The sequence below is a fragment of the Eucyclogobius newberryi genome, unplaced genomic scaffold (assembly GCF_026437365.1).
Source record: "Eucyclogobius newberryi isolate DKJ021-1_F unplaced genomic scaffold, fEucNew1.0.hap1 SCAF_21, whole genome shotgun sequence".
NCBI lineage: Eukaryota > Metazoa > Chordata > Actinopteri > Gobiiformes > Gobiidae > Eucyclogobius > Eucyclogobius newberryi.
Window position 1 is genome coordinate 19,615,176 of NW_027315846.1, and position 11,959 is coordinate 19,627,134.

An 11,959-nucleotide genomic window follows, 5' to 3' on the forward strand; every position below is an offset into this window, starting at 1 on the left:
AACTTTGCCCGCGTTTGATGTGGGTGCCTTCCACGTACGAGCGGTAAAGAGAATTATTCATTGTTTTCAGCGAGCAACAAAGAGCAGCTGCCTCCCCCGCACTTCATATAGCAGACCAGCGCTGATCAGAGGGGTCCTGATCATTGCCATTCCGTGACGGTGGTGGGTTTATTAAAAATAGATAGCGGTGGATTCAGCCAAAAGACTGTGAACTGAGATCAAAACGCAGCTGTGCAGTGTGCTACTTACCTACTCTGCTCCTATTGCTTTCACTTACTCACAAATGAACACTTTGCTCATCCAACTAACTTTGGGCAATTTCACCAAGTCCAACACTGGTCAGTGTCACAACAGCCGACCGCCATCGAACTTTCCCCGTGCAGCAGGACAGTGACGTGAGTGGCAGCTGCTGCGGTCTGTGAAAGAGGACAGATGTGATTCTGGAGGAAGTGGGCTTGCAGCGGTTTGGGGAGCCGGACATAGATGGTTGGATCGCAGTGTCCTCGCTCTCCGCTGAGTGCTGCCAGATCGGCTCATGCTTCACTGATTGGGGGGACTTGGCCTGGTTTGAGCCTGGACCAATCTCTGCCATTGTGTCCCAGCTCAGAACGCTGTGCCCAGACTGAAAACGCCACGCACACAATACCTGCTGCTCACTGCCCAGCGCTCCGTCGACCCCGCCGCCCCGCACACCGAGCCCACGGCAACTCCACTGTCCAGGGGCCAAAGATGTGCGGCGGTCTGCATTGTCAGCTCCAGAAGGTGATCACGGACAAATCGCAAAGCCAAAAGAAAAGCCCGCTCCAGAGAAGTAAACTGAATAAACAGTTGTGGCTGATGTGGCGAGTGGAAGCCTTCCAGTCATAAATCTAGCAACGGCGTAAACAATCAGACTCAACTCGGATGCGTTTTGCTGTCCTGTTGTCAAATCGTCCCGGAAACACAATACTTTCATTAGATGCAATAATTGTGCGCACTGTCGGCTGGAACAACAAACCAGCCGTGACTCTAGCCATCGCACAGAGAACTCCACCGCTCAAGCTGTCAGAAAGTTAGCGGCTCCACATCCCAGCGAGCTAGCGTCTTGTAATTTCGTTTCTTATTCTGTTCCTGTGCCAACCAGCTTCCGGAGCCAAACGAGGAAATGAGACTCTCTCTGAACTTGGTAGACTGAACAGAATGTGAGAATTGACAGGTATAGTGGTGCGTGCCAAACTGTGCAGCGCTCCAGATCAGTCAGGCTCTGCTCACATCCACGTCGCTCCCCATCAGCTGTGATGCTAATGTACAGGTTCATTATCGTCCGCACGGAGAAAACACCGGCCCAGCCAAGAGCCACGAGTTAGGCCAGTATTGTTCTCTACCACTGCAGCCGCTACCAAGGACTGAAGACACAGGGACTGAAGGATGCCCAGCGCTGACGTGATCAAGACATCACTGTGAGCTAGATGCAGATCACTCTGATGGGAAAATTTTGTTTTTCTAATTTACTGAAAGATATTAAATTCTTCCAAATCTAGCCCAAATGCTGAAATTGAGAATAAGTACATTTAAAGCTGCACCATGCAAACGAGTCAGTCTAATCCCTCATTTGCCCAGGACTGGTCCATGGTAGAAAAAAGTAGTAATTTGGTTAATGATTGAGACATTTCGACTGCCATTCAGAAGTCATTTTCAATCTGAGGGGGGGGGGGCACCACCAGCTTGTCTCCATAGAGATGTTATTGCTTTGCTTTAGAATGTTCCACAATATGGCCTTAAACTTATCGATCTCACTTTTCTTCAATTCAGTGTTGTTATTGCTAAAATTAAAATAAAAAATAATACACTCAAACGTGTTCTTTCTGTGAGAGTATCATCTCTCCACAGATCTGACTTGTAACTTGGCTTGGTGCATCACCTGCTTATGACAGAGTATAAGGGCCAGCCCAAAAAAGTAATGAATTAATGAGAATAAACTCATAATTCAAAGAGAATAAAGGCCCGGGTCCGATACACGTTTCACTTTCAGCACCACCGCCAGGACGCAAATGGTGCTTGACTTGGATGGGTTAAAAGTTTATACAAAAGCCCACAATAGATGTCGATCTTTATAATGCGGACCTTTTAGACATCACAAACAATCATTTCCCCCGTGCAGTGTCCCCATGTCAGGTCCTGGACACTGCAGGACACTGACCGTGCTCGGATCGCAGCAGGTCTCGGACTATTTTTTTACCAATAATCTACTCCCTCGACTTCTGCCTCTTCACCCTTCTAAACTTTGTGCAAAGTCACTGTTCATATGAGTTGTTTGTGTGATTAGGTTTTGCACTGCCTCACAGTTGGGATATGTGTAAGGCAACACACGTGCACGTGTGATGTTGGAGCTGCGCTCATGCCATGGCCATAAGCCCTATTTGTAGTCATCAGCCTGGGCCTCATGGGTGTGTCAGGCTGTAGTTGTGTTGCTCGGCTGTCAGAGGTGGAATGAGTTGTATGGATGAAGGCGTGTGCGTAAAACATTGCTTTTTGGCAGTGCCAAAAAGAACACCAAACAGCTGTTTGCAGTCTGCGCTTCCACTCAGCCCCTTCTGTAGCGTTGGTCTGAGACTCGATCCAAGCGTGGTCCGAGACTCCCTCACCTGCTGCGATCTGAGCGCGGTCAGTGTCCTGCAGTGTCCAGTGTCCAGGACCTGACATGGGGACACTGCACGGAAGAAATGATTGTTTGTGATGTCTAAAAGGCCCACATTATAAAGATCGACATCTATTGTGGGCTTTTGTATTAACTTTTAACCCATCCAAGTCAAGCACCATTTGCGTCCTGGCGGTGATGCTGAAAGTGAAATGTGTATCGGACTCGGGCCATTATTCTCTTTAAATTATGAGTTTATTCTCATTAATTAATAACTTTTTTCTCTTTATTTAGTAGTTTTTTCTCGTTAATTAATTACTTTACTCTCGTAGTGCCCCTCACTTTTGGAGGGGGTTGGCCCTTATACTCCGTCATACCTGCTTGTCTTGGAGCTAGGTAGGTTTAATGTCAAACTACTGAATATATAACGCAATATAATCTCCATGGAGACAAACAGATGATTTAACCCTCACCAGAAAAGTTACATTAAGAAATATTGACGAGATGTGTGCCATCATGCCATCATTTGTATCTTAGCATTATACATTTACCTCTTGTCAGATATCTGCATCTGTCTGGGGGGAAAAGAACAAAGAGGTCAACACAGCAGCCCACACCAAAAACACAATAATTACTGTATGAAGATTTGAAATGTCCTTGCAGTATCTCGCCCCAGACAACAAAGAAACCAGACAGACAATAACAGTCTGTCCGATGTCTTCCCTCCTTTACTTTCTGAATCCTTGTTATAGACTTAGGGTTCTGACAAGAGAGCTGGGGTCACGTTCCAGATGAGATGAGGTCAGAACAGAAGGGATCCCATTTGTGCACCTAAAACCTTATTAGGATGCAGACAGTATGCTAAGTCTACCTACAACTAGAGACAATAAACAGGATGTTCATTAAAGGGCCATGCATTATTAAGAGCGCTGTGATCCAGGCATGTCCAGACCTCTTCTCCTTTAGGGTGGAGATTATAAATATAAATGTACAGTGTCTATAATGTCCAGGCCCAAAAAATACTTTATGTCTGTAGCAAATCCATTTCTTCATCACATATTCAGGGGTCTAAATTACGCTTCCCTTTTTGTAAACAATAAGTTGTGTCAGTCATTGAGTCTTTGTTCACAATCAGATCCAAAACCATGAACAAGTCTCCAGGTGTAGAACACTTCTGCTCTGTAGGTTGTTTTGGAAGAATCATGAAATAATTGTTGATTCTAATCATTCTCCTCATTCTCATAATTCTCATCATTCTGCAGCCCTTGAGTGAAGATGATGTCCCATAAGAGCGCATGAGTCCCTTTGGCCCAAATCTGCCAGTTGTAGAGGAATTATTTTTGTGGAATCAGCTGTGTGCAGGATTGGGTGATAAAATTGAGCTCAGGGACAAGCCCTGCTTCTATCCTCACTCCAGGCCCTCTGCAGCCAAAATCTGGACCCACGATTAAGTGGGATTATGTGGTCTATAGCAAGCTTTAGTGGCGAGCATGTCCTCTGCAGAGCCAGAGATGTGCATGTGCCTGCTTCAGCGCACGCACAGAGCCGGGAGAAACTCTGACAGAGTGACAGTGCAAAGGCGAGCATGCTTTTGTTCCGACTGAGCCCCTAATTAGCCAGGCTAATTGAGCTGTTAATTGAGCTGTTGTCTTAATTAAAGATCTCCTGACGAGCCCTCGCCGCTGTAACCAGGCGTCACGCACTGCCCCAAACCAGAAGTATAATCAGATGAGGCAAAGGACTCCGTCACACATCACCATGTCCTCTCAAATGTCCCTGTCCCTCTAATAACCCTGTCCATCCAATATGCCTGTGCCTCTATTGTCCCTGTCCTCTATAATGTTCCTGGCCCTCTAATGTTTGGCCACTTCTCTGTCCCTAAAATATCCCTTCACATTTATGGTTTAATCTGATTACATGATCCTTAACGTGATGTACTTTGATAAAGCTGCCAATTTTTTTTATATTTGTGGACCGAGAGCAACGGATTGAACTAACTCTGATTATCCCCAGTTTAATTTCAGAGGGTTTTTTTCTTCAATTTTATAAACAAACAAGTAGAACAGAAGACAAATAGAACAAAATACAAAATGACCAGAGAGTACACAAAATCATGGCATATTTAAATGAAAAAATGAGTCCCATTTGGTCCATTTCCAAAGTAAGTCTGAATGCCATTTTTTCCATTTGTCTAATACTATGTCAGTCCAGTCCTTGATTGTTGGTGACGTTTGTGTCATTCACTTCTTTGTAATGGCCTTTTTTCCTGCCACCAAAAGTACATTTTTTCCTACAAAATTCCCTCCAAATGTGTTATTTTGTAATACTCCACTGAAAAATACATACATTTCCTATTCATCGTATACATTATAAGCCAGCACAGATTTTACCCAGGGATTCCCAACCTCCTCCAAAAAGCTCAACCGTCTGTCATCTGCCAGTCAGGCCTGAACAGGCACCACTGGCACAACACCACTCTCAATATTTTTTCCATTGAGTTTTATATTCTGGGTCACACCAGTCCAGCAATGTTCTGACTTGAGCTGAAATAAGGTAATTCTTCAGACTAGGCAAACCCCAACCTCCTTTTCCTTTTGATAGTTGTGGAGTTTTGACCCTGATATGTGGCTTTTTGCCTTGGTGTACAAATCTTGAAATATTTATATTCCATTCATCAAACAACCCGTTGGGGATGGAGACTGGGAGAGTCTGGAATAGGAAAAGAAATCTGGGCAAAACATGAATTTTTATGGTTTCAATCCTTTGACTTAGACTTAAGTAACAACAAAAAAGGATTGTATCACTTTTTTTAGTCTGGGGTAAATTTTAATAATAAGGCTAAAATAAACTGCACAAAACAAGCTCTATTTCAGACCAGCTTCTACCAAAACTATAGGACCAATCTCAGTGGACCAGAGTTAAGACCCGCAGATGTCACCGGCCTGTTCCTCCAAACTGCTGCATGGGTCTGATGGCTTCTCTCTGAAGAACACAGCACACAGCACCCAATTAAAGGTTACTAGACCCAACTGAATTAGACTAATCAAGAACAAACTATACCAGACCAGACTGTACCACACTGTACCATATTGTACCACACTGTACTATATTGTACCACACTGTACTATATTGTACCACACTGTACTATATTGTACCATACTGTACTATATTGTACCATATTGTACCACACTGTACTATATTGTACCACACTGTACTATATTGTACCACACTGTACCATATTGTACCATATTGTACCACATTGTACTATATTGTACCACACTGTACCATACTGTAACATATTGTACCACACTGTACTATATTGTACCATATTGTACCACACTGTACCACACTGTACCATATTGTACCACACTGTACTATATTGTACCATACTGTACCATATTGTACCATATTGTACCATATTGTACCACACTGTACCATATTGTACCATATTGTACCACACTGTACTATATTGTACCACACTGTACCATATTGTGCCATACTGTACTATATTGTACCATACTGTACCATATTGTACCACACTGTACCACACTGTACCACATTGTACCATATTGTGCCATACTGTACTATATTGTACCACACTGTACCATATTGTACCACACTGTACCACACTGTACCACATTGTACCATATTGTGCCATACTGTACTATATTGTACCACACTGTACTATATTGTACCATACTGTACCATATTGTACCACACTGTACCACACTGTACCACATTGTACCATATTGTGCCATACTGTACTATATTGTACCACACTGTACCATATTGTGCCATACTGTACTATATTGTACCATACTGTACCATATTGTACCACACTGTACCACACTGTACCACATTGTACCATATTGTGCCATACTGTACTATATTGTACCACACTGTACTATATTGTACCATACTGTACCATACTGTACCATATTGTACCACACTGTACCACACTGTACCACATTGTACTATATTGTACCACACTGTACTATATTGTACCACACTGTACCATATTGTACCACACTGTACTATATTGTACCATATTGTACCATACTGTAGCACACTGTACCCTATTGTACCATATTGTACCACACTGTACTATATTGTACCATACTGTACCATATTGTACCATATTGTACCACACTGTACTATATTGTACCACACTGTACCATACTGTAACATATTGTACCACACTGTACTATATTGTACCATATTGTACCACACTGTACCACACTGTACCATACGTACCATATTGTACCATATTGTACCACACTGTACCATATTGTACCACACTGTACTATATTGTACCATACTGTACCATATTGTACCATATTGTACCATATTGTGCCATACTGTACTATATTGTACCATACTGTACCATATTGTACCACACTGTACCACACTGTACCACATTGTACCATATTGTGCCATACTGTACTATATTGTACCACACTGTACTATATTGTACCATACTGTACCATATTGTACCACACTGTACCACACTGTACCACATTGTACTATATTTTACCACACTGTACTATATTGTACCACACTGTACCATATTGTACCACACTGTACTATATTGTACCACACTGTACCATATTGTACCACACTGTACTATATTGTACCATATTGTACCACACTGTACTATATTGTACCATATTGTACCATATTGTACCACACTGTACCATATTGTACCACACTGTACTATATTGTACCACACTGTACCATATTGTACCATACTGTACCATATTGTACCATATTGTACCACACTGTACCATATTGTACCACACTGTACTATATTGTACCACACTGTACCATACTGTACCATATTGTACCATACTGTACCAAATTGTACCATATTGTATCACACTGTACCACACTGTACTATATTGTACCACACTGTACCATATTGTACCATACTGTACCATACTGTACCATACTGTACCATATTGTACCATACTGTACCACACTGTACCATATTTTACCATACTGTACCACACTGTACCATATTGTACCACACTGTACCATATTGTACCACACTGTACCACACTGTACTATATTGTACCACGCTGTACCACACTGTACCATATTGTACCAGACTGTACTATATTATACCACACTGTACCATACGTACCATACTCTACCATATTGTACCATACTGTACCACACTGTACTATATTGTACCACACTGTACTATATTGTACCATACTGTACCATATTGTACCATATTGTACCACACTGTACCACACTGTACCATATTGTACCATATTGTACCACGCTGTACCACACTGTACTATATTGTACCACACTGTACTATATTGTACCATACTCTACCATATTGTACCATACTCTACCATATTGTACCACACTGTACTATATTGTACCATATTGTACCACACTGTATCACACTGTACTATATTGTACCACACTGTACCATACGTACCATATTGTACCATACTGTACCATATTGTACCATATTGTACCACACTGTACTATATTGTACCATACTGTACCATACTGTACCATATTGTACCATACTGTACCAAATTGTACCATATTGTACCATACTGTACCATATTGTACCATATTGTACCACACTGTACTATATTGTACCACACTGTACCATACGTACCATATTGTACCATATTGTACCACACTGTACTATATTGTACCATACTGTACCATACTGTACCATATTGTACCATACTGTACCAAATTGTACCATATTGTACCATACTGTACCATATTGTACCATATTGTACCACACTGTACTATATTGTACCACACTGTACCATACGTACCATATTGTACCACACTGTATTATATTGTACCACACTGTACTATATTGTACCATATTGTACTATATTGTACCACACTGTACCATACGTACCATATTGTACCACACTGTACCATACGTACCATATTGTACCACACTGTACTATATTGTACCATATTGTACCACACTGTACCACACTGTACTATATTGTACCACACTGTACCATACTGTACCATATTGTACTATATTGTACCACACTGTACCACACTGTACCACACTGTACTATATTGTACCACACTGTACCATACGTACCATATTGCACCATACTGTACCACACTGTACCACACTGTACTATATTGTACCACACTGTACCATACGTACCATATTGTACCACACTGTACCACACTGTACTATATTGTACCACACTGTACCACACTGTACCACACTGTACCATACGTACCATATTGTACCACACTGTACCACACTGTACTATATTGTACCACACTGTACTATATTGTACCACACTGTACCATATTGTACCAACTAGGTTAATCCATAAAGTAACAGACCAGACTGAACCAGACTATAGCAGCTTCAGAACCGTTCTTTTTATTGCTAAATGCATCTCCGTGTTAAGGTCCTTCCTCTGGGTCAGGAGCAAACCCCCAGGGACCAAGATGGCTGTTCATTGAAGTCAATGGGCCGTGCACGCTGGTGCATGTCGCCACTTTAGCCGGCTGGGTACATCCGGTGGCTGCATGGCCCAAAAGTTGCATTGTGACGCAAATCACGTACCACGACTGCTTTGACCAATCAGAGTGAGAACTCCATGACGCAGAGTGAGCTGAAGATACAGATTTAAAAAGCTGTTGTTAATTTTGAACCAAAAAGAAAGTTCATGACCTGAGGTAAAAATTGCCACAAACTTTGACCAATGTGAAGGCTGTAGGTGGTCAGCCAAACACAAGCAGTTTTTTTTTTTTTCATTGTGCTTCGTGGGAAAATGCTATCTGGGCTTAAGCAAACAATACCCTACAAGAAACTATTTCCTGTTTATCTTCTTTTTACAGCATTTTTTTTAAACTTCTATGTGTGTCCACACCATGTTTTTAGGCATCTCTATGTAATGCATCAGGTTGTGATAATGTTAGATGCATTGTTCCGTGCTTTGATAAACTGGAAACAGCTAATGTGTGTTAGCTTAGTTTTGCAAAGTCTGTTGATTCAACAAACTGGGACATGCAGTGGGAAGTGAGATTAAAATATATATATGTATATATATATATATATATATATATATATATATATATATATATATATATATATATACAGTATATATGTATATCTGCTTTTTGCTGTCTTGTTTTCCCTTGAATCCTCATTCTCGCTTATAATCTTGCAGTAAATTATTTTGGGAGCTGAAGCAAGCCTGGCGGCTATGGAAGCTAGACATCTCAGGCTTCGGTTTGGATATCTTAAACAGGCTGGGACGGTTCATTTATGGAAGTTGAGACACTTTTGGGCCGTCCCAATCCACTCCAAAGCGAACCAGTGGAAACATTCCTAGACTTGACCTGACTAAACCAGATGAGAACCGGACTGGACCATACCTGTTTTGATCTGAGTCTGTGAGAGCATAGAAACCCTTTGTCCCAGTCGCACTACTGGCAAGAGGAAGCATAATATAACTTCTGTATTTGAGGTGGATTGTTACTTTTAGTGTTCTGTTCCTCATTACAATGTAGATCACTATAAAAGGGCTTAGTTCATAAACCCTATTTGACTCGAGTGTGACCCACATGACTGATCAGCTGACTCACGATCCTCACATGAATACTGTACCTGCCGCTGCTGCAGTCCCCGTCTCCCTCTGCTCACTCTTCACAAGATGTTAGGTCTTTAATGCATTTCAGCGAACATCTGCTAACTATCACTGAACCTCATGGGATTTCCATTTAGCCCAGTTAATTACTCTATCAAGCCAGGTTCATTATCATATTCTTCTCTTCAAAAATGCAGCCTCCACCGTGCGGCGGCTTGTGCAGGAGCAGAGGTGCGTGCAGAGCTAAGTGCACGGACACACAGGAGGACTGGAGATGTGTGCGCTCCTGTCTTCAACACTTCCTAATTGCCGGTGTTTGAGAGGTAATCCGTGTGTTAATGAAGCAGAGGCGTTCAGAGCGAGCTCCGGAGTCACCAAGGACCTCTCTGGGGACGAGCAGGAACAACAGGCCGCGTCGCCGCCACCAGCCCCTCTGAGGTTATCTCAGGTAACTGATGGTTATTACTCCGACACGTCAAATCCTTCTGTACATCACATCCATCTCCTGGGCACGGTCAGGCACCCCTAAAAACTGCTTTATCTAAAAGAGATTCTATGCTTTCTCATGGGTGTTTTTAAATACTTGGATAACACGGCCTGTAACAATGCACTGTAAAGCCTCATGTTTAGTGTTCATTGATCAGATAGAGACGGATGGATGTGTAAATGACATTTACACATGTGTGGGTCAATATACAAAAATATTTAAACAGTAAAAAGAGGATATTTAATTATTTTTTGTTTGTTTCGAAAACTTTCAGTCCATTTCTGTGTCCGGAGATCCGGTCGCTGAGGCCCTGCCTTCAACTGCTGCCAAGAACTCTGCACTGGCCCCTCCTGCAGGTGGTGGGTCCACGGGAGGATGGCCCCACATCGCTCCTTCGGGCTGTGGGGAAAGACCCGGCTACCAGAAGCTCGCCATCGATCACCCACCCCAGGTCTGGCTCCAGGGTGGGGTCCCAGTAACGCCTATCCGGGCAACGTAACTGCCGTTGATTTTCTTTTCTTCATAAGGGGCTTCTGGGGGTCTTGTTCACGAGTGAGTGAGGGAAGGATGCAGTGTGGGATCAGTGCAGCGTCTGCAGTGATTGGACTGTTGTGGTGAAGAAGGAGCTGAATCGACATGCAAAGCCCCCAATTTACCGGTCAATCTACATTCCTACGTTCACTTATGACCATGAGCTTTGGGTAGTGACCGAAAAAACCCGGAGGAGCTGGAGGAAGTGTCTGGGGTGAAGGAAGTCTGGGAGTCCTTGCTTAGTCTGCTGCCCCCATGACCTGGCCTCAGTTCACTTTTCAGCAAGGCCCTGGCTGAGAGGGTCTGCTCCCTGAGCAGCTGACATCAACTGAACAATAAATACAAATTAAATTGTGCCTGAAGTCAGCAGTTAACAAAAGACGTTAAATAATTCCACGTTGGTGGCCCTCTCGATCTGTACAAAGCAAACTGGTCAAAACGTGGCTAAAGTCTCAAAGACAGTCTTCTGTCTGTACTTCTGTCTGAACCTGAACGTGAGGGAGGGTGATGAGGAAGGACCTCTCTGTCACTGTCTCTTCTCAGGAGCTAGAAACATTTTACAATATGCTTTTGTATGTTCTAATAAAAAAAGAACTATGCGAAAAGTATGTGCAAAGTCCTGAAGGTCACACTTCTACTTCAAGGATCAACACAATGTGAAAATCCATCCAGAAAAACATTGTGTCTCCAAAAAGGGGGGTGTGCACTTAAGAGTGG